Source organism: Mycetomoellerius zeteki, unplaced genomic scaffold (assembly GCF_001594055.1).
Source record: "Mycetomoellerius zeteki isolate Tzet28-1 unplaced genomic scaffold, Tzet1.0 scaffold25, whole genome shotgun sequence".
Lineage (NCBI taxonomy): Eukaryota > Metazoa > Arthropoda > Insecta > Hymenoptera > Formicidae > Mycetomoellerius > Mycetomoellerius zeteki.
In genome coordinates, this window is record NW_017257227.1 from 2,819,888 (window position 1) to 2,840,001 (window position 20,114).

General features: G+C 33.3%; 1 protein-coding gene across 1 annotated transcript in view; it reads left to right on the top strand.

Annotated features, from left to right (window-relative positions):
- The first annotated feature begins 6,238 nt into the window (after positions 1 to 6,238).
- The window catches only part of Fife (regulating synaptic membrane exocytosis protein fife), a 162,505-nt gene continuing 148,629 nt past the window's right edge, over positions 6,239 to 20,114 (top strand). The window contains exon 1 of the mRNA XM_018449833.1: positions 6,239 to 6,459. The gene's annotated coding sequence lies outside the window, so the exon portion shown is untranslated. The remainder of the gene's footprint in view (positions 6,460 to 20,114) is intronic.

The window sequence follows — 20,114 nt, forward strand, 5'->3', positions numbered from 1 at the left end:
TAATTATATTTCTCCCCTGGGTTAACAAATGCGTTGCTTCTGAAAATTCATTCCGCGTTATACACGGAAACGCATTTTTAAGTTTTATGTTCGCGTTAGGGATTATACTGTAAGAAATTACAGAATTTAACTTGGCACCAATTGTTGATATCAAACCTTTTATATGTATAAGGATATAAAGAATTTCATCAACCCGATTAATCCTAATCGGTGATTAACTGTCAACCATAAGTAGTCAATTCTACTAAACAGCAAATGCGATTAGTCATCAGTTCCACGGCCGATTAAGTAATTGACGTTGGTGGAAACCGGCCTAAATGGTGGTTCTTTATGAGAAGCACGCACGCTTAGCGCTTTTTTTACCTTTTTTTAAAAAGGTAAGTTTGCATACGATCAAAGTTACTATTACTTTCTTTTTGGAAAATAAGAGGATAGTAAAATTTAACTTGGCGTCAATTGTTGATATCAAATCTTTTTTTAACTTGATATCAGTTGTTGATATCATATCTTTTATTTTTATGTATCATTTACATAAATGATACATAAAATTATGTAAATGATAAAAACATACGTATCACTTAGGTTCTATTCGAGAAGCACGTATATGCTTATTTTATGCACGTATATGCTATTTTTTACCTTTTTTTAAAAAGGTAATCTTTTACGAATGATAAAATTTTGTAACTACTACTATGGTTGGAAAGGAAAATGTCTTTGAATGAATTGCAATATAAAAATTTCATATAAGAAGAATTAAAGTAATTTGGATCGGAATATGAAGATTCTTCAATAGGAATTTTTTAGTAATGACTGTGTGACTATTTTTATTATGAAAACGGAAGATGTAGGTAATATAAAATGATATCTATGAATAATTCTTGAGAATAAAAAATTTCCAAGATTTCTATTCGAGTAGATAACCACCCAGGTAATATATATGTGTGTTGTATAAGATATCTAAAAGACGTCTTTTGCAACATGCTTGCGTTATCTGGGTATTAAAGCCTTACATCATTTCAAAATTTTGAGAAAATCGAGAATCCTTTTTCACCTCAATTATAACTTATACATGTGAAAGTATAACCCCATTAGTTGAAAAGAAAAATTTAAAGAATTTGAAAAGTTACAAGCTGATTCATTGAAACGTCACACGAACAACGGATCTTTTTCAAAATATTTTTCAAAACGATTTTTTGGTGTGTAACTTCTAAAATTTTTATTCAATTTACTTGAAACTTGTAGAAAATCTTTATTTGTTAATTACCTAAAAAATACATAGCGATTTTTCGATTATTTAAAAACAATTATTGTTATTGACAATTTATGCAAAATTATTTATGCAATTTATTTATTAGCTTTATGCAACATTTTTTTGTTAAAAATGATATTTTTTCTTCAAATGTTCACCATTTTCATGAAAAAGTATATATTTTGAAAACCTCTATATTTTAGTAAATATTATGTAGAAAAAAATTTTTTATTCTAGGCAAAATCGTTTCGTAGTAATCTTGTATGCCGATTAAGCGCTCGCTGAAAACCAGTCTATTTTAATTGATCGCAATGTTGCCATTTTCTTTAAAAAAAAAATTGTTTTAATACTTCTATACATGTATAACGAATAACACACACACACAGACACACACACTCTTTATATCGCATATTTTTAATTTATTATACAATAGTTTATACTTTTTGAAAAAAATTCTTAAAAATAGTCTTTTTTTAAAGGGTACGAAGTGGTGTAAGACTTTAACTGGATACGTTAAAATTATGACATGTATATGGTTTTAATAGCAAGGAAAACATTTCATCGCAAATATCTTCATAAAGATAAAAATCAATATGTTAAATAAAGTTCTTTTTCCAATAAAGACACCGTGTGATTTACTGTTTTCGTTATGAGAGAAGGGGCATAATACACGGCGTCTGCGATCATTGTTAAGAGCGAAAAAATTTCAAGAATTTAATTCGATTCTCGTCCATAATGCACGACCTTGAGAGTTTCGACTTGAAATCGAGGTTTCTATTAATTCGACGGATAAAATCGTGCTAGTTCTTGACCGATGAAGTTGTGTGCCATCGCTGGCATCGAATTAATGGAAAAAGTTTCGCGCGCGGGAAAATTGTTGCCATAAGTCGGCGAGAAATGGAAACGGAAAAAACTCGCTTGAACTTTTTTTTCCAATTAACTCGACGATTGCATGGATGCTTCGAGATCGATTCACGGTGGTTTGCATCGTTCGTCCGTCAATTTACTCCGAATAAAGTAGGATCAGAATATCGATGTTCCACTTCCGCTTAATAGCAAATACTAATCATCAGTACTTTGTATATAATGCAAATAGTTGGGTGATTTTGATACAACTTCAAGATCCGCTGCTATTATTGCTGCTGCATCGAGTGCGCTTCCGCCTCTAGCTCACGAGCTCGTGAAGCATCGGATACCCGAATACGAAACTGTCCTCTATATTCCGCGTAAGTTCCGCGCACAAGGGATTAATTCGCGATTACTGTTTGAAGGAGTCCTTTGTCCCGGCGCTAGAAAATGCGATACGTTATACTGAAAACAATGTTTAATGTTCTCTGTAAAGTGAGACGTATGATCTCTACAATATCTTGATACGCAAAGTCGAAAAAATGTAAAAAAAATAAATAAAAAGTATTTACTCAATGCTTACAATATATTGTATCTGCATTCACTCAATGCTTACGATATATCTATATTTCGTATGATGAGATATTTTTCTCATTTCGTAGGATTTTCATTTATTTGAGAAGTTCTTAACAATGGTTTAACGAGAATTTTTTACTTTTATTCTTTTAAACTGATTTAAGTTGTAATGCTAATTTAAATAAAATACATGAAGATTCAACCAACGTTTCGTACAGCAAACTTTCCAGATTCATTACTGGTTTGAAATTAGCATAATATGAACGAGAAGTACAATATGTATTTTTAAAAATAAGATAAGACGGTGTTTTACTTTTCTGCTTTAAGATCCGTATTTATAGCCGTATAATTCAAGAGTAAAATGCACAGAATAAGATAGATATATAATGTAAGTTTGACGTCATAAATATCGAATTGACTCTCGAGATCCACCTTTTGAACTTATTACATCTTAAAACTGGTTTTAATCGAGTTTCTCAGTAGAAACATGATTACAAAATACAGGCCTAAGTTCTTTAACGAAGTCTTGCGGCTTGAATAACATTTTATAAGGCCTCGCGTACTTCGCGATACTTCAAAGACATTCTGGTATCGTAAGAATTTAACGATGGTGCCAGAATTCAAACAATAATCAAGATCCAAAGTATACAGATTCTTTTAAGTGAATTGCACTGAAAGAGGATTTCTCAGTACGGCCTGGCATTCCTTTATTGTCAATGTAAATTGTTAAAAACACAATTTCTTCCCAATTACTAGACGAGTATCCTGGTGGATATCTACCTAGAAAGTCGGTAGAAATTCTTTTTATAAAATTCGTGGAAGCAAATTAAAATCGTTAACACTCCTCGCGATATTTCAAGCTTTAAGTCAATATTTTGTAAGACTCGAAGGAGCAAAGTTGCTTATATAATTTATACTTAATATCACAGAGATAAAAGGATATAGTGAATATTTCTCTCGATGTTCATCATAGACACGTGTCGTTTATAAAATCGCACAATTTATTAATATTTAAGTTACATATTAAAATTTAATACGTAATTTAAAAATTATTATACAATTTTATGAAATTCACAAATAAAATACATTTGAAATGTTTGAAATCTAAAAATAAAAGTAAAGTAAAAATAAAAGTAAGAATATAGAAATAAAAGCATATATTATTATATATCAGAGTGAAGAGAAGCAGTCCAGACAAAAAGTCCAAAATCGGGACATGAAAAGTCTTAAAGATGTCTTACGTCTCGTTTACGCATATTGTCTCGCTGTATCTTTTATTTTAAATAAGTAACACAAGCGTCATCGTCAGAAATCTAGTTTTAACGCGAGACGCTTATCCAACCTCATCTAGATCTCCAACTTTCCGCACTGTTCGACACGTTGGAGCTTCCCTTCCCCATTTTACCCACCCTCTTTCGCGCCCGTCCTCGTGCCGGAACTCTATTCCGACACCCTCGACGTATAATAACCGAAGTGTCCCGAAACGTGCGCGCTGTTCGTCGCCTGCGCATCACGAAATATCCTCGTCGCACCCCCTTCGGACAGTCCGCGGCGAAGGAAGGAACGAAAGGGGCTGTGAGGTTGCAGGGACAGGGACACAGGGGAGGCACGAGCTCGACCTGAGCCGTCGCCAGGAAACTTCCTCTCCACGCGCGCGAAATCGATCAGATAGTGACGTTCGTGTGACGTCTTGTCAGGATCCACTCCGCAGGCTCTCCTGCTGCGGTCTTCACGTGGCTAATGAGGGTGTCGCGAACACGTGGAGCATATATATAGGGAATACCTTCGGTCTTACCTCAGGAATGGAATTCCTTGATATATTCAAAGTCAATTTCGAGTCCAATTTGTCCTTATTTGCGAAAATACCAGAGCGATAATTTTTGAACCCCACCAGAGAATTTTAAAGAATTAAATTTACTATATATTAAAGCTATTAAGATAGCAATTAAAAATAATAAAAAAGAAGATTAGTCTCACCAAAGTTTTTACACACAAGTACAAATTTGTCAGCGCGAAGCTTATTCTTCATCAGTTAATCTCTCTGATATGAGATTCCTTAGTGATAGGTCTAAGCTTCTTTAGGCGCTCATCTTTGTTCTCTGGGATATGCAGTTTTCTGTACGATTACGTTGCGCAGCAACAGCTTTATCTCGTTACGTCCTGAAGAGATATTTATGAGTGACGCATTAAGAACATTACGATTTCTCATTTCAAATTGTGTAACGTAAATACGACATGTTGCAATTAATCGTGAATGAAGTTAAGATTCAGCGATGCAATTCGATTTCCACCGTTTCCGATTAAACATATCGACGACGAAGCTACGTTGTTTATTTAGATACGCGACTTGCATACAACTCCGGGAATAATATTGCATACGATTCAGTGCACTAACGTAACGCCGTCAAAATTTCACGATTCGGTACTTCGATTTGTTTCCGCTTTACTATGCATGTCGCATCTACTTGCGTATTCCGTTGCAACTCGGTATCATTTCATATTCCTGAACCTCGGATTAAGTGATAACGCAGGTTTATATCCACCATCTATTTCTCACTCATCCCTCAGCGAACATTTGTGTGTGGTCAATCGCTTAAAATCGCGCAATATAACGCAAATACGTGAAATATAAGTTAACTTTTAATTATGAAAGTCTAAATTAGTAAGAAGTAAGAATTATAATTAATAACTGCATGACAAAATTACTTACATGTCTTAATATTCAAAAATATTCGTTATATTAAATATTAAAGAAAAATATTTATATGCACGTATGCTATTAGATCTAAATTTGTCGTATTCAAGTATTTATTTTCAAGAAGAAATATAAGAAACTTTTACGACGAAAATTTACGTTTAAAAATAGATATATAAAGGAACTTGCTTTTTCATTGGCACTTTCCCTTTTTTTCTTCGCATCCTTCTTGTGTAAAAGTGTTAACTTCTCCTTCCGCATTCTTGCTATTGAGCATGATACTGACAGTGAACATTCATATTCATTCACCACCCAGTCAACACGATATATGATCTTTCTCAAAATCAGATGCGAGACGATTATGCAGTAGTCGAGATCGACATACGCATGAACGGTGTATGCTTGCCCGGTACAGTGTTCGTCTTGTCCTTCGTCCTGCAACCGCCGATCGTGAGGCGAAAGCTTCTTGCCCCTAACTCTCGAAGAGGGTAAGGGGCGCGAGCTTGCGCTCTGAGCTGCTCGTTGAGGAGCTCTAGGACGAGGGACGCGAAGAGAAAAGCGGATGGAGTGGCGTCAGGTGGGGTTGAGAGGCGAGCTTTTTCGGGGGAGGACGCGTTTGTTCGCTGTAGAACGTGGCTGGTGCAGGGGGTTGTCGCGGCACACTGACAGGAAGGTGGAAAAGAGGGAGGAAGGCGGGGGAGAGTGAGGTACAGTGGTGGTGGTTCTTCGGTGGGAGAAACGGTAGACCCGGGCAGTGCAAGCCGGGCTGCCTGCCCGACGATACGGTCGTTCTGTTAGGGATGTCGCGGTAATTTGTCTCTTTTTTTTCCTCTGCACGTAAGCTGAACTTGATATCGCTCGTTCAGGACGTCGGTTTCCTCTCTCTTTCCTTTTCTCTCTCGGCCACTTCCGGCGTGCACGTCTGTCGGATCGTGTCTTATCAGAGGGGAAAAAGTAGGCGCCGCTACCTGTGTCAAGACAATACCGGAGAGCACGTGCATCCGTGAGAAAGGGAGTCGAGGAGCGCGCTCGAGGGATCGTACACGAAACCCCTACCCTCCTCTTAGAAGCTCGCGCTGCCGACAAGTAACAGGTTGGTGTTGTAGCAACGTCTTTAGAAACGAGCGATCGCGATCAATCTGTACAGAGATGCGGGGTATGTACGTCTTGTGTACAAGGCAAAATGATATAACTGTTGCCACTCTGCTTTCGGCGGTCAGTTTGAAGATATAAGCACACTAGGAATGTTAGAAATTTGCAAGAACATAGTCGGATAATAAATGGGGGTGAAGACATACCCATACCTAAGAGTAGACGTGACAATAGTGTCTAAAATACAAGCTCTTGTTCTAAAAATCTAAATCATGCTTTCGTCAGTAGCTTTTACACATTGATTGATTACGAACTGAAATCATAAGATGGAGATACGCGTACAAAATTTGAGAACGACGAGCGTGACCCGAGAGATAGTGCATAATCTGAGTAAAGGTGGCGAGGCACGTAGTATATTTCGATGATCAATATTCAGGTGCGAACTTGTTATAACTTGTGATGATACTAGTATAGGTTTATTAAGCTCATATCACAGAAAATATGAGCATCAACAATGGCGATCGGTCTGAGAGAAAGTTAATTGCACAAGGAGAATCCAATGATCTGTCCATCTAGTATATACTTTTAATCTTGACGGCCATTTTGTAATTTTTGCGCAGTTTTTAGCATATTTCGAAGAGAGAAAATAATGTATTAAGAAATCCTACGAACAGCGCATCACAATGAATATCATTACTATAAAAATAAAGAATCATGTAATTTATAAATTGATTCCTGTTTTTTAATTCTTATAAAATTTGTTTATAACAAAAAAAAATAAGGAATCAAAAAATTAATAGATCTTTAGATAACTTCATGTAATTTTATAATTTCCATTTTATGGAGAGTAAAATGAATAAAATAAAAAATAAATTATATTTTTGAGGCTTCTACGGGAGTTTTTTTTTTTCAAAGAAGCCACGTGATTTGCGGATTATTTCCGTATCTTGATATATCGTTAAATGCCAACGTTTCATAAACATGCAACGTTGGCATTTAACGATGTATCAAGACACGGAGATAATCCGCAAACTGAACAGCTTCTTTGAAAAAATAAATTCTGTCATCATAAACATGCTTTTAATTAAATTTTAGATGTTCTTCTAATTAACTGTAACCAAGTAACAGCTGACGATAATAAATCATAATTTTGTGCTTTGAGATTGTCAGGATTCGATAACGATCGATTTACTGCGAAATGCAGCTGTTTGCTTTCTGGAAGTTAATGAGGTAATAGATGACGAGTGATGGATGATGCTTGGTGGTTTCCGCGGTCGGTTGGGCCGCGCCAACTTGATATAAGTTGGCAAGTTCCGTGCTAAGTAACAGGTTGCCTCGGTCGCAGATTAGAGAGGAGATTTGTTTTATGTCAGTTTCCGCTAAGCGCGAGTATACGATACGTAATTAAGTTACATGCGTAACAAGCGAACCAGGATTGAACTCGGAGCTCAATGCTAGTCGTTCTTCACACAGCTGGGAACCAGCCGTTCCATCTGCGTCGCGCTACGTATTTTGCGCTTTTCTTATCGCGCGATCGAGTTCGCTTGATTTAAACCTGTTAATCTTCTCGTAAATTGGAAACCTTTAATTGCATTTGAGTAACAGGTTAGCATTCCCAAATCCGACGTTGGGTCTATCAAGGCAGCGGTTGCAATGCTTCGCGACTGTAAACGCGGCGGTTTATGCAATTAACGTTGACACGAGTAATACACCTTTTGAAAGGATTTTGTAGATATAGTTGCATATGTATAGTACAATGTATTCAATGTTGTTCAAATTTCGATTAATATAATAAATACACGTTTTGTCATTCAAACATGCGTACCTACCTGATTACAATTTGTTTATTATCATCGAATGTAAAGAGAGTTTATATTCGCACTATAATTATCGTATATCTCAAAAACACAGAATAATTATTATAGTATAAATAATTATTATAGTATAAATAATTATTTTCAATGTTCCATGAGAAATTATGTTTCAACACTAAATCGGGATATATGTATTGTCACGTTTTCACTACGTATACAGGATGTAAATGAATAAGTGTCAAATATTTTAGAATATTCTCACGTATTTTCATCGACTAAATTTTAAAAAAAGTTCATATGAACATAGAAACACTTAATTTTTAAGAAAAATTTTTAGGAAAAATTTTATTTAAGATAGGAAAAAGTTTAGTAATATCAAACAATTAATAGAACAAGTAACAAACATTAAAACATTTTTGAACATTTGAATGTTTTTTAACGAATATTTAAACATTTTATTACAAAAATTGTTTAAAATTGTTTCTTTCAAATGATCTAGATTTACATCATGAATATGTTTGTTTAAACTGATTCTCTTTTTTAGATACGTGATATAAAGAGCTTAAAGCTTATTTACTTAGGCGTCCTGTAGTTGTACTAAACTTTTCTTGTTTCCAGCAATATCCTATTATGCCTTATTGTCCTTATTGTGACACGACATAAGAAGCGGAACTTCTTTACGTGATTTTGTATGAACTTACAGTCTGAATACAAAGAGTGTCATCTAACTTACATAGCATAAATTATTATAGCGATGACGATATTACTTTCTCTATAGTCGTCTTCCGTTCATATTTATTCTGAAATAACGATTCCGCGCTCTTTACTTTCTCGATCGGTTATTCCTCGAGAATCTATCAATAAACGAAGCAAATTTGAGTAGTCACGAGGGAATACATATCGAGGAAATACATGATAACGCAGTATCAATTTCGATACAGACTCAGAGAGATTCTTGCGGATAGACTCCTGCAATGTAGGTATAATGACTTGCGTCTCTCAGACATCTGGCTCGCTCTTTCGTAAATGACATCCGAGAAATTTTGTTTGAAAGTTCTTCTATTATACTTTAATCCAAATAATTTTAGATGAACAAAATTTAGATAAAATGAATATCTGATATTATGCCTAACCGCAAACGCAAATGCAATTTTCGTTGAAAAATGACGTTTCCGCACATTTAATCAAAACGCCATTTTCCACGCACCGTGTGAAAATGATCGTCGGTGAATTAAAAAAAATCAGCGAAACCGCATTTCACGATAGTTGAATAATAGCCGAGATTGAATGCATGTGTTTATGGTGAGAGCTAAAGTCTTTTCTCTCGCATATTTAATTTGCGTTCATAATTTCAACTTTTACATTTACTCATCCATAAATGGCCGTAAAATAATAACGTTAATGAATACATATATAAAATAAATTGAAATATATGTGAGAAAATCAATTAATATGTTTTCGTAGATAACAATAATGTCAATTGGAATTATCTTATATGCTTTTAATTTCAAGCACAAATTAAAGCGGGAGCAGCTGTTCACCTGAGCTATGTTAAAATGAAAATCGCATATTGTGATCGAATTTTTGAAGCAGCGGTGGCTTCGTTATTGGTAAGCCAACAGCGGCTTCAATAAGCGATGTTAACGTGGCCACACAGCCATCGAGAACCAATAAATTCGACGTAACACAGAATGCAACCGTTGGTGAGATGCCCACAAAGCGGGCGCGTGTTTCTCACAAAGGTAATGTTTCCGCGGCGCCTTTTCTCATTTCGCAAATTGGCTTCCGAATCGCGATTCAAACTCGCGAGCTCGCACATTCCCACCTCTCCTGGGATTGCAACGCGCAATTTTACGTGCCTTATAGAATTTTCTCATCGACTTGAAAAGCAAGTCCGAGTATGGAGCGTTTTTACGTCAATGTGGGAATATAAAAGATCGTCGAAATATCTCTCGGCACTTTCCAGATTTCCGTCGGGCGCTATTACTGCACCCAGAAATGAAGTGTCAACACACACGACTTATTTGAGAGGCACAAGTTTTCTTATTTACGATCGCGCATTCGAGTTCAACAAAAATTCTTGAATCTGTAAATTGCTCCGAGCGCGCAACGGAAGTATTGAACTCTCGCAGAAATTCTTTATAATTTTTTCATATAACTTTGAAAATTAGACGGAGTTGCATGCGATTATATTCACTCATAAAACTGTTACTTCGCTCGTGTAAATACCACATGAGCGCAAATAGCGGATTCTTAAAGATGAATAAGAAAAAAATTGCCACCGAAGAATTTAATACAAGAGAATGAAGCAAATAGTAGAATCCATTTCAGAGATAATTTCACAATATCTATTTTCTTTAATATCGGACTGTAGATACATATTAAAAATTATAACAAAGCTACTATCATACCAAATGCAAAACATGCTCAAAAAGAGAATTAAATAAGACTGAATTAATGAATAAATAGAAATGGCGTTTATAGGTATCTGTGTAAAGAGAATAAATTATAATTTGAATATAATTTGATTGAAAAATATATTAATTATAGCCATTCATATACTTATTTCCATTCATAAAATATTTTTCAAAGAAACATATACATATAAGCAAGGAAGCTCAACAACTCGTATGACATAGCGATTGGGTTTCCTCGAAAGCTGAGCTGCAACAATAATAATACTCAAGTATATTTCTGGAAAAGTAGGAAGTATAGTGCGATTTATATGAAACGAGGTCGATCAAATAACAAATAATGTTGCGAATTTCACATCGGATGGTGCTCGTTTTTTAAACTCTTTTAAAAAGGAAAAGGTCAAAGGTTGGTGTCATCCAAAATACAATTAGCCCCACAGTCATTTCCCACGCAAATACATCGTTTAGAAAGGACGAACGCAACAACTCGGTAGAACTTTCGACTCGGTTTCATTTAACTTATCATATAACTTGTTTAACATTTGAAATATCCCAATTTTAAGCTTCAAAAAGTTGGAATAAACTGATAAATCTTAGTTCACGTATAATCAAAACCGTTTTTTAAATTTTGCTGCAGTAGATATATTTGATTTACAGATTTTATATCTTTTATATATTATTATAAAATATTTCAAAATAGTGTGTTAAAAAAAATTAACAGAAATCCTATTTTTAGCCAAAACGGATTTTAGTGCTTAAATATTTTACAGTATGAATTTTTTTATATATGTCTCCAATTCCGCAATATCTCCAATAATGCGCCGAAATCTTTTTTAATCTTAAAACGCAATCATGAACAAAACTAGAGTAATAATATTAAATTGATAGGCAATTTAATAATATTGATACTAATAAGATCTTATAAGAATATTAATATTATTTGATGCTAATAAGATCTTATAAGAATATTAATAATTTGATGTTAATAAGAATCTCAAGCCGGTATTTATAGTCGATTCTTATTTTAAGACCGTTTTAAGTATTAACTGCTAATACGCGACCTCCTGATTGGTTCATGACATTTTAAGACTTAAGACAGTCTTAAAAGAATCGACTATGAACACCGACCTATTAAAAACGTTGACAGTTTCAAAATAAAATTTTATATATTTTATATATTTTTTAAATGTGCCATACTTTTAAGTATAAAATATATCAAAGCTTAATAATGCTTTTTAAGATCCATAAAAGCGTTTTAAAGAATCCTTAGTCGACTCACAAAAATAAAAATAAAAAGTTAAATAAAAAAAATTAAGAAAATCTATAACATAAAAAAGAAATATAACATTATATAAATCTTATTTTATTCGAAAATATCATTAGGTTCTACATTCATTTTTTAAAAGTAATGAATGCAATAAGATCGAAAGAAAATTTATTCCGCACACGGATTTCGATTGCAACTAGCATAACTGCCCAGAACATCCGCCAATTTCGAGCGAGCACGTTTTGTGTTACAAATCAAATTACAATAAGATGTATTCCAAATACGTGTTCTCAGCCATAAAGTATAGTAGCATTGCAAAATTCAATAAATTTGATGAAATTCAAGTGCACTTCTTTTCGCGAGTGTCGCTAAAAAATTAGACTGTACTCGATCAGTTACTACATGCAACAAGGCGCTGAAAGACGCGTGTAATCGGATTTATCAAAAGACTCGCGCTTAGAGCTACGAGCGGATGCGTATTAATTTGATTTGTGTCATCAAAAGCTGACACGCGTGACAGTCGCTTTCGCTTTTTTGTTCATTCTTTGTCGTGCTATTGATTGGTACAAAAAAGGCAACTAACACCTAACGCGCTCTATTTTTTCTGTCCATCTTTTTTTTCCAATAAACTCGCGATCGCTTCAGAGCAACATTGCCTCACGCAACTTTTCTGAAAGGATCGCGATGGATATTGCGAGGAGCAGGCAGTACGTGTTCGTGTTGCTCGTCTAATTCTTAATAAGCCATACATGGCCCTTGCACCTTTTTATTCCTCTGCCGCTCCATCTCTTGCGGTGGACGAACACATGAAAAATTCAAGCATGTCCGGTTTTCTCGGATCTTCGTAGGTTGATGGTATGCTATGCATGGCTATCCTTTTGAACAAAGTATCAGTTTTGATTGCGTGTGGGAGTTAATTAAAGTTGTGCCGGATAACAAGAAATTTTACGTGTAATAATGTTGTGATAATACAGTTTGCACTATATGTGATTTCCTCTGTGGGTGGACAATAACGATAACCATGTTCTATCTTCCCCCTTAGCGTAGGTTTAATTATAACGTGAGATACTAATGCATTTTCTGAATAAGGAAATGTTTCACGATAAAGTAATAAACAATAAGTTTTCAAGTTTTTACCGGAATGATTAGAACGTTGAAAAATTTCACGAACGTATCATGAAAATTACCTGAATTTTGAATTTATTTTAATTGCAAAGTGAATTAAGAGAGCTTCACGTTATTCGACAAATCTCTATAGCTTTTAAAGTTTAAAACACTTTAAGCTTATGAACATATCCAGAATTAATTTAAAACTTTGTAACTTTAGATTTTTCCTGAGATTTTTAATTATTCCTAATGAACGATCTTATTAAAAAAGCAGTTTACGAACTAGTTTAATAAATATTCTAGAATATTCCGATTTTTATTATTAGATATATGAGATACAGATTTGTGTTGTACATCTCGAAAGTTTATGTATGTCGGATGAAAATGGAAAAGTGTATCGATTTGCATGCCTATCCTCGGAACGCTCCAGCGATTATCCTACAAAGAAAGTATGTCAACTGCACGTCTCGAAATTCCCTTTTTATCGTATGTCATCGAGCTACCACGTTCCGGCTTACGCTCAGATTGTGTGGTTTTATTCGTGCATAAAACGGATAGGGTACCAACGCGTATAACGTCACTATAATGCAAACGCGCAGTCAAAGAGTTAATTTGACAGTTTTATACGCAGCCTTGTTTGCTAAACTACCCCGTAACTATCTCCCTACATTCACTATGCGAAACTTGTACTGTAATAATTAACTTGTGTTTATTGCTGCCTATTTTATCCTGTTGAAATCTTTTAACAGCATTTTTTAGTCTTTTATCCTCTCTGCACGATATAAAATACAATTTTATTAATTATTTCAAGAGATGAAAGGTACAGAAAGAAAAACGAGAATGTTACAAGAGCTTTAATAATAGCAAGAATCGATGTTCTAAAGGTTGAACGATAGATCTCCTTTCGATAGACTCTCTGTCGAGTTTTTGTCGTTCTATCGGCAACAATTGGCGCAATCATGATTTCATAATTGGTTTATACACACTTTAATACTCGAAACGCTACTTGAAAAGCGAGATATCACACATACGCGTTGACGAATAAAAAAAAAACAGTAGATGATCCTCTTTTGCAGCAGTAAATATTCGTTCACAGCAATATTCGGCAAATTGCAAGTGCCCTCATACCAATTTTTGCACCGCATCGTTGTTTATTACGCGCTCGCGTTTCACAGTATAATTACTTTGTATTGCGCGATGCTTTATATACGCTTTATATCCGCTACTAATGAAGATTAATAAATAATAAATGTTCAGCGAGAAAGAGGGAAGCTGCAGTGCCATTCGACCAAATATTACACTACGTATGATTGACGATACGATGCAACTATTATTTGATATAATTACATTGTAGAAAATACAATTGAAATATAGTGGCAAGTTAATTTTAAAACAGAGCAATTTTCTCGAGAAATAAATAAACTAATATTACATTTAAGACTTTTTTTGTAAAGCGACAATTTTTTCATTTTTTGAATGCTCTTTAAATTAAAAGATTTGCAAGTCTGATCTAACATTTTGTATGAATCACTATTGCGCTTTAAGATTTGAAGATAAGAATTTTTCTTTTTGTCGAGATATATGAATATGAGAATTGTTGGTTACGAAAAAAAGTTCACAAATCTAATGCAGAATGTATACGTTTTTTTTATTTCTTCTTTTGTACATGGAGGATGTAATTTACATTTTGACGAAAAACCAATGCGGATGAAGTACATAATTAATGACCCGACGTTCGCAATCCTCTTTCCAGATTGTACCGGTTGTCGTGTCGCGAAGTAATTTAACTTTTTTAAGATAAGTTGCTCAAAGGAATCTGATAGATGCGAGACAAATCGTAATCGCGTGCGCTTGCAATTTAATGAGGTTGCCCTCGTAGTTTACGTTAACGTACCTCGTAACTGAGGAGCGAATGAGTGTCATGAATAAGTAAATCTTAGATTTATATAGATTGTAGTTAGTGACGTACGCAGCACGTTTCTTCAACGTCTCTTCAAGGCGTTTACGTTTTGTTACTAAATTTATATGTTGAAAAGATTTAGTCTTTGTTCTCTGATGTTATGAATTCGCTTGTCGCCATTGAAGCCAATTCGTGTCGAGTCCGTCGTATATATTTTTTTTCGATTACCGCAAATACCTCGTTCTTGGTGAGCGAAATTGATTATGTTTTTAATCGGATTATATTTAGAAGAGCGCAAAACTAAATGACGTAATGAATACTACTTTATAGACTCATTGAATTAAGTATCGTTGAAATTACAGATTAGCATAAAGTTCTAAGTATTACGATAAATTTAATATATTGGGATCAAATTCAGAAACAAAAAATAGGATTATTCATAAGGTTATTAATATTAATATAACAAGGTGTATACATAATTCGAGTCAATATTCTCTTTAAAAATATGTATATTTAATTAATTTATGTAAATTAGCTTCAATTATTTATGCCTTTTTCTAATTTTCTCCTATAGAATATTTTTTATAAGATAAATTCACACATTCACGTTTGAGACACAATTTAAAAAATGTCTGTCATTTTCTGAATTCTCGTTAGTGATTATGAGATTACGTTGAGCAAAACTCTATTTTCTCAGCACAATCGTATGTTGATTTCGAAAGAAACGCTGCATTGAAAAGCAAAATTATAATGATTATTTGCGTGCAGAGGGTATGAAAAAAAAGCGTATAAAAAAAGAGAAAAGAAATCGTTGCTACGGACACTGAAAAGATAAGATCTTGTTCTGGACGCCATCAACGAGAAAAATTAGGCAATGTTATTGGGATTACGAAACTACTATTAATAATTATTGTACGCACATATTTTGCTTTTATACAAATGTCTTTAACATTAATTCTCGAACAAAGAACCAATTTATGTGAGATTTACTGTCTTAACACGAACGTGAATAGTATACGCGGATGCAACTCTTGTAAGGAAACAGCCGTCATTTATCATTCGTCGTCATAAAACGCATTGTCAAGTGGTTGGGCAAATCTTTGTCCCACCGAATATCTTAAACTCGTAAATTTCCTCAGCTTACTGTACATAGTAAATTTATGAGATCGTAGGAAAACGCTCTGGCAAACTCCAGCATCAGTAGCACCATCGCGCTGATCCATGATATTCTCGAATTAATTCTATGTAAATTACCGTGAGGCATCGCAAGTTGCGATCTCTGGCATTTGGTATCTGATGAGATCATGTAACTTTCGTCGCTTCATAACGTTAGAAATAAGCGGTCTGATCAATAAAAATGCTTATGACGTCACAGCATAATTCATTAAATAATTATCAATATAATTTAATATAGTTTTCCGCATAAAATAGTTTAAACATTTTATATAAATTTTAGGAAGGTATACTAATAAATTAACTTATTTTTAAATATTTCATGATTTTAAAAGCATTGACGTTACCAAAATCAAATTAATAAAAAAATACTATAAAATTGAATAGAATGAATACTCTCTCTTTCTCTTCTGATTTAAATATAATTATCTTTTACAGATGCATAACATTTCTTTTACTTCATTATTAATAATGGCATTAAAAATTATGATTAGTATTCTGAAGCGCGAAATTATATTTTTTAAATTTATAGTATAGTACTCGTCTAGTTTAAATTAATATTTTATGCTATGTATTCTCATATTTGGCTTCGCCGCGTGTTCTTTATTAAATTTGCGGAAATTATGGTTTGTGCAGAGTTCGCACTTGTCGTTAGGCCACCCCTGAAAATTACTACAGGTAATTTCCGTGCTGGGTGTGCATCGTCCTGGTTATTTACCGCAAGAAGGTCACCGGTTGACCCAGTTTCTCGATCCGGGACATACGCGATTATGCATTTCTTCTCTCGCTTCCATCCATTCGCACTCCGTTGTCCGCGACGAGTCGGTTCTAAGAACGTCAATTACCCGTCAGGAGCCAGGATTAAATCGAATAAAAATGCAATTACCATGACACCGAGCGGTTATTGCGCGTGGTATTAAAACGAATAGCAAATGAAATGAGAAGAAACAAGTGGCTGTGGTTCGCGCTTCTCGTAAGCATTAAAACGAGGTGCTTAAAAAGATTAAATGGTACTTTCAATAACTTGTTAGAAATAAAAGTGCAATATATCGATATCTGTATAAAATCAGAATATGTGACAGAATGTTTTATTGGAATTTTTATTAATAGTCGTTCTTCTTTTATCGAAGTTTTTGTTATGTATAATTTTAATTCTGCCAATTCGTGTCCAATACGAATTATCGCATATCCTACAGATTATTAATTATTTGTTCGTTATTATTTCAATTAACTGTTAATATAATTATTTTTTAACATCTCTTACATTACCCAATTTATCTGCAACACATAATATTTCAGCGAGAAATAATAATAAAGACATTTCAATCCATTTCTGGTTTTAAATTTTGCAACTAAAATTAAAACAATTTGAAATTATTATTTATATATTTTTCTATAATTTTCAGTTTATCTTAACTGTGCAATATATTTTTGCCTAAGAAATATTTCTTGACTAAGGATGTATAATATAATAAATTTATAAATCACAGTATTAAATAATCTGGATATTTTATTTATATTTATGAAACATTATATTAACTTGTTTAGAAAAATTTGTTAGAAACAAAAATCTAATCAATTACATCAATTTAAAAAAGCTTAAAGTTTTTCTGATTTCTGCATTCTCTTTCTCTGAAAGTATTAATATTGTATTATTAAAGTACAATATATCAAGTCGAAGTTTGTAATTAAATTGCAAGCATCAACATTATTATATTATTGTATATAAAATTCATGTTTAAAGCTTCTGTAGATAATAATTCCACGGTTATTACGCAGCTATTTTACGATTATTACGCAACTATTTTACTGTGACGTGTATACTGTGACGGATCTGCTTTAATGTAGAAGGTGCGTTATTGTCAACAGCATTGTTTCGCAGGATGTAACAAGGCCGGCGAGTGCTCCAGTTTCGCATTTCAAGGCGCATGATGATTACTTATTCCCCTCAGAGCGTCGATCGATACGCACAGACGACGAGTCTTGTCTCCGAAAATGTATCAATGTGCCATTAGCGACATTCTATTGATTAATTATAACGCAATATGCGATTACGCGTTTAATTGTAAATTGGACACATTTATGTCGCCATTGATTGTCGAGTAAAAAGAGAATGGTCGACCTAAATCTCACTTGCGCAGCAGTTCATTTAGAGAACGTTATCTATTCTTCTCCTCTTTCTTCTCTAGTCAACTTAGAAAATGATATTTATGTGACTATTAGCACTCCTAAATCACACAGAGAGCGGAAGACGGCCAAAGAAAACTTTTCAACAAACTACCGCCCAAGAGATTCTCTTCTGAAATATTTGCGTGCAGATAATGCATTTTCACATGAATGTACCTCGTAAATTCTTTAAGCAGCAGTTTATTCGAATTAAAGGTGTAAACGTAGATGTTACATGTTCATTAGTTTTATAAAAATTAAGAGAAATAATAAGAAAGATATATGAACACAAAAAATGGCTGAAAAATGAGTTCTTAAATAACTCAACTCTTCTGCAAACTAAAAATGTTAATTTCGTAATTTTCAAGTCAGCTGAGTACCCAGATTTGCATATCATGCGCAAGATCAAACACGTTCAATAAAAGAGTTATGTTTATTGCACCCTGAGAAAAATATATCAAGGTGGGAAGAAGTCTAGTATACAAGTAGTTGTTTGGTAAGACAATATGCTTTTTCAAACCACTTTCCACACGAAGAGCAAAGAGATGAAAGACCTTCCTTTTTTCCAGATCATTGAAGGATAAAAATATGAGAGACTGCCATCTCAGTCTTGTATTCTCTAATGATCCTCATAGACATACAATTTTCTTTCTTCGAAGACAAATCGAAGGCAAAAGTCGTTAAAATTATATAAATCAGTATTAATAATTAATAAAATCAGTATTCAAGAATAAGAGCTGATAAAAATATATACGAGAAAAATTATAATTAGATAAAGAAAGCGTTTTAGAACTTTTATCTATAATATAATAGATGACTGCGCCGGTATTTGATTACGACACACTTTGATACTTTTACATATAATTTTCGAATATAATTGTAAGTCCATAATTATTAGTAGTATAATATCTAATTAGTAAAGTTATCAATTTATTTTTACAAAAATAAAAAGTTCTATTTGATAGTGATAAAAAAAATAAATTTTTGGAGTATTAATAGAGTAAATTATCTAAATTTTAACATAACACATCTGAATGAATTAAAAACTGCTATTTTTACGACAAATGTTGATATCAAAATACAATAAACTTCCATTAAATTCATTTTTACTGTAGACCCGAAATTTATTCTCTTCATACAAGCCTGTATAAAATGAATAAGCGAAATGCACGTAGGATAGGATGAGTTCGCATGATCATCATTTCGAATATAAATAGCTAGAGCAATTTATAAACAAGCAGACCTGAAACTTATTTAATCCTTCTAGTTTTATTATGACTTGAGGAAAATAATACCTAACTCAAATAACCTAATATACCTATTAATAATATTGATAATATTGCATTAGTAATCGGGATTCTCGAAATTTTTTTAATAACCTCAAGATTGTAGTTCTTATATTTAAATAAATGTCAATTCTTTATTTCTAATTAGAATCCAAAAAAATAATTTTTCAAACATCCGTCTGTCATTTATAAGATCGTTATAAACAAATATGATTTAAAAATATTAATTTATAGATATTTTAAATTAAGAAAGATTCTAAATTGATTAAATAATGTAATCATTAGAATTATCATTTATATATATATAATTGTTATAATTTTTTATTTATTAATCCAATAATTGGATTACTTTTGTAAGAGAGTTAAGCAAAATGTTTGAAGGAAAATTTGTACATCATTGATATTTTTTTCAAGAATAAAAATCATCTAGTACTGGTACTTTCAGACACCTGTAGCTATATTGATCGGCTGGGGTCAGTCGACAGTCCTCGACCTCGAAACCACCCTTTCGAGGCGGGAGTGAAATTCA